Source organism: Gossypium hirsutum, chromosome D05 (genome assembly GCF_007990345.1).
Source record: "Gossypium hirsutum isolate 1008001.06 chromosome D05, Gossypium_hirsutum_v2.1, whole genome shotgun sequence".
In the NCBI taxonomy this organism is placed as follows: domain Eukaryota; kingdom Viridiplantae; phylum Streptophyta; class Magnoliopsida; order Malvales; family Malvaceae; genus Gossypium; species Gossypium hirsutum.
Genome location: NC_053441.1, coordinates 18,287,319 through 18,292,419, shown reverse-complemented (window position 1 = coordinate 18,292,419; position 5,101 = coordinate 18,287,319). Strand labels below are relative to the sequence as shown.

At 31.7% G+C, this 5,101-nt stretch overlaps 1 long non-coding RNA gene across 1 annotated transcript; it reads right to left on the bottom strand.

The window, feature by feature from the left end:
* Positions 1–1,211: 1,211 nt before the first annotated feature.
* On the bottom strand, positions 1,212–4,209 carry LOC121217801 (uncharacterized). Its single transcript, XR_005914010.1, has 4 exons — positions 3,958–4,209; positions 1,761–3,873; positions 1,513–1,585; positions 1,212–1,352 (listed from the first exon to the last, which is right to left on the bottom strand). It is a non-coding gene; the product is annotated as an uncharacterized lncRNA (long non-coding RNA).
* Positions 4,210–5,101: the final 892 nt, after the last annotated feature.

The window sequence follows — 5,101 nt, the reverse complement described above, 5'->3', positions numbered from 1 at the left end:
ATTAAAATTTCATTCGACCTCTAAAAAATTATTCTGGCTTTGCCCCTATCTATTGACGTACATTCTTCTAATCGTATTATTTCCTTCATATCTAAATATGTATTTTTAAGAAGAAATTGACGGATACGATAATATTATTATTATTGAAAAACGTTTTGTTGGTCAATGTTTTGATGACTATAAGAAAAAGAAAATACAAACGAGAGGAGAAAGGTCAAACAAGAAATTAAAAGTCGTAAATTATATTGCAGCATGTTTAATAATGTTTTAATTTTTTTATTATTCAAACTATAAAAACTTACGGATATATATATATTAATTTCGTTGACTGTTGTTAACTTTGTGTGGGAATACTAAAAATTCCATAATAACAAATTTAACCTAATATAGACAGTACTATCTCAAGTTTTAAAAAGTAATTCTAAAAAATATAAAATAATAAATTTCAAAATATATCTAAAATTTTGGGAGAAGAATATATATAAATTATCAAAATGTTTAAAATATCAACAAACGTATAAAAAATTAAAAAATATATCTAAAAATTTCTCCTTTGGATAATTACTGCTTGTTTAGTTGAATTTTTAATGCGGCATTTAATTCAACTTTTGGAAATATATGTCTCTTTTCAAATATTACATATATTTTGAAATTTTAAAACATTCTAATTACATCTTTATATTGATAAAGTTTTTCTGTTACTAAATAATTAATTTAATTGTTAAATTATATACCAAATCTTATGTAACATAAATTAAAATAAATATTGTAAAAATGAATGTTACAAATATCTTACTTTTGAGGTTTTGAAGCTTTTAAAAAAACTACCATTCTCTCTCTCTCTCTTTAATTTTAATCTATTTTTAGTTTTTAATTTAAAAAAATTATACGGCAACAACGTTTTATTTTTCTTTAATATTTTATTTTAAATCATAACACATAAAATTTTACGTGTCATTTAATGTTTATAGTAACAATTTCAATAATGAAAGGACCTAATTGACATAACATCAATAGTTTAGAGATATTATTAGAATGTTTTAAAGTTTGGAGATCAATTTAGAATGATGGTCGGGGATCTTTGATGCAATTAAATCTATTAAAATTTTTTAAATAAAAACTAAAAAGCTCTTAGATAAACTCATAATTCAACAGTTTCTCACGTCTCTCCCTCTTCCCACCCCTTCTTTAACCATTCAATAGTTTTCCAGGAAAAACATCATCAAACCCAGATTTCAGCCGGCCTCTGCCACCACAGTCCTTTGTAGGCGTCGATCATCAAGCCAGGATATTGTCAAAATTCACCAGCACCATCGTCTCCATCTCCTTATTCACATTCCATTTAGTTTTTGCTGAAAAACATTCAACAAATCTTTTATCTACAAAACAAACTTGAAGCTTCTATCGTCTTCCGTGGCTCCAAAAGTCATCAAGGTAATAATAAAATCAATCATAAAATGTATTTGAATTTAAATGTAAGGATTGCAATAAGATAAAAATAGATGCAATCACCTCTATGTCACGTAGTACCTATAAAAATCTCCGTCGCCTCACCTTTGGTTTTCGTTTTCTATACACCTTTAAGCTATTAGACATAAAAAAAAGTGGAATCACAAAAAATATGCCAAGGGATGAAATTCGACTATAGATTTTTATATATATTGAAGAATCAAAAGAAATTAAGATATCAACATTCAAGAATAACAGAATTCATCTAAAATTATAAATATTTTAAAGTTGAATTTTTAATTTATAATCACCATGTATAACATAAATGTTAAGACATCATCTTTTTGTCATAAAGTTAAGAATAGTTAATGAAGAAATAGATAAACAGGGTTAATGGAATAATTATATTGTAATGTATGAGCAGAATAGAGTTGAAGTAGTGTAATTTGGGAATGGTAGGAAAGAAGAGATAATCGGGGGGGCATTCTCGAATTGGAAGACTCTGGAAATGGTCCACCCAGATTGGGACATGTGTAAAGATCCAGCTAGGTGTGACGGTGACGGGCACCACCTGGGGACATCAACATTACGCCCCGGAATCCTGTTTTGTCTTAAGAGCATAACAAGCAAGAAAGCAAAGGTGTGGTGTTGTGAGATGGAACAGGGTGAGAGCTCCACATAGTCAAGGGGCATGGGCAAACATTCTTGTAATGGCTTGGGGTGTCACCGACAAGAGGTGGGTCCCAGAGAATCAGTAAGCGCAAACAAGATGGAGACGGGATTTTGGGGTGGGAGCCGGAGATCCTAGGAATTCTGTTATTGCGTCAGGTGTTAAGCTGGATGCCACTCTTTCCTTTTGCTCAAATTAATCGCCTTTTGTACTTTTTCTTGGACACCAATAATTAAATTTATATACTATTATTAACCTCTTTATAAATGAAAGATGATGACATATTTGTATTAATTGAGCATCAAGTCAAGAAAAAAGTGATGTGAAACTCGTCGTCAACAATAGCAAGAAAAAAAGCTGCTTGCTAAAAAGGTGACGTTAATGCGAATTTGAGACAAAACCCAGATTGATGAATAATTCTTTGCATGAAGTGAATCAATTTGATAAGAGGATCCTTTTAGGTTATATTTTTAATATACAAAAATGATAAATGGACAGTGTGTATGATTTTTACCTTTGACTTGATGAGGATCGACACGATGAGTAAAGTAAAATTGGTAGTATAGCATGAATGACTTCAATCATCAAATTACTCTGATAGGTTATTAACAAATAGCAGATAATAATGGTCTTCACATCTATAAAATGTCCTTCCATTAGTGTTAAAATTTGGAGAAAAACATCTATACTAATATTAGATGATGTCAACCATCTTACACGCGGATAATATAAGTTTAGATGATTGTAATTTTTCACTTATAATAAATAAATTAATTCCAATCATTTGTGAATAATGATATGTTGTAAATGAAAAGATAAATAATAAACCAACTGCTTACACAAGGATAAAATAATAAACCTTCGGACAAGGTTTTCAAGAAATAGAATTTAGTTAAACTTGTACCACACTTAATAAAACCACGGATACACCAATGTAGATGTATAAGATCTGTCAGCGAATTCTTAACACTAAACAATTTAAGGTTCATTGGCGGATACTATCCGCCTCTAACTTAGGTTTCCATGCAAATATTAGTCATGCCAAATCACAAAACACAAACAATTTCATACTACAACCAAGTTAGTTCACAAGCGGATGCTATTCACTGTTAAGCACAAATTGTGCGGATACCCATTCATCCAAGCACTATTCACATGCAGCGACTTACATAACACTCGCATGTTTTGCATGGACTATCCATGGGCCCTTTCCTCGCGTTAACTTCTGATCCACAAAACACTCCAAAGAGCTACAGTTTCTTATTCACAGTATTGCTCCAATGAGCCAATATTTCATATATCCATCTGAACCTCCGCAAATCCTACTTGTTAATTCAAACACTTACGTGTTCCCCCGCAAGGTCAGGACATTCACCATTTGTGGTTTGCATTTACATGCCCTACTGGAGGTAAATCTCATTTTATATCATAATCTCCATACATATCTGCCATCACATCTCAACAATTTCCACCATTCCCCCTTTCCAACATTTCGGATACGGAGCTTGTAAGCCAAGGAAAAAATCCATTCACAACCATTCATGCATAAACCGTCTTTATCATTTTAGTTCATTCTCACAGACATGCACTGTTGATTTTTAATAACATACTTACTTGGAAAAACAACGCTATTAGAAAATTAGATGAGATTTAATAGAATCACGAGTGGAACTCACCAGAGATGACCAAGATGAGCTTTCCCTATCTTACAGGTTCTTTCGCTTTTATACTAGGGCCTTCTCTCATTTCTTTAGCTAAATAAAATTAAATATTCATTAAGCACAGAAACAATTGAAATTTTAATTAAAAAAAGGAATTGGAAACATGCAAATATTAACCTGAAATAAGTTTCCTTCCCTCCAACTTCCACTAGAAACCTAGATAAATGATTCCTACAACCCTATCATTCTCTAGTATTAAACTAAAGAAGGACTCAAGAATTTGCTAGCAATTGGCTTGAGAAAGTCTGTTACTAAACAAGCTAAAGGTTGGTACCTTCTTCACAAAGCAATAACACACTAGGCTTCTATTTTAAAGAACAGGGATGAAAAGAGAAACAAAAAATAAAGTCCTTCTCCATTAAGCCTTCATCTTATTTATAAAGGACTTAGCCTATAATCCCACTGTAACAGGTTACCTAATCACTATTCATGCATACACAATTCCCCTAATCAGACACCATTAACAAGGCTTTACAGGTGTCATGCAAAATGACACGTTCTTTACTAAGAGTTTGACACGTAACTGATACATGTCCTACCTACCCCAGTTAAACTATTGAATAAGTATCTTAACTGTAAAAGAACTCGCCATTGGTGTGTTTATGCACGGGAGAACTCGCCAATGCAGAAGTTCGTCAAAACTAAAGATGCGAAAGCCCACTAGATGGCGGATCTTAGTGAAATGCTGAACAATTCCACCCCAGACTAGGTCTAATCTTGTTGATTAGACGGACTAACTTACAAGATTACGCCACCACGTCAACTAGTCAAGATGTGGATTCTAAAACTTGGGGTGTGACATGTTTCCTACAAATAAGAACTATGGAATGACCTAATTAACACATCAATGAGCATTGTTACTCTATCAAAAAAATAGTGGCAATTTATTTTTAGAATAAATCCTATTTTTTTACAAAAAAAATCAAAAAAATTATGGTTCCTATAAGGAAAGTTAATTAAAGTTTTCAATTTGTGCATTCAATTATTGTTATTTGAGCTCACACTCAAAGTAAGCTAGGATTCAATGATAGTAGAGAAAGTTGTTTGGTAGAAAGCTAAGAAACGACTTAGAAAGTCTCGCTCAAAACACAAGTAATAATTCAATTTAAGGTTTAAGAACAAAAATTAAACATTTATTGTGCAACGTTCACTATTTTCTTAATTGATTTTTCCAACAAAAAAAGTAGTCATATTTAAGCAAAGATGATCAATGATTTATTGATGCTCGTGTAAAACATGAGGTTGCAACTCATTGTGATCA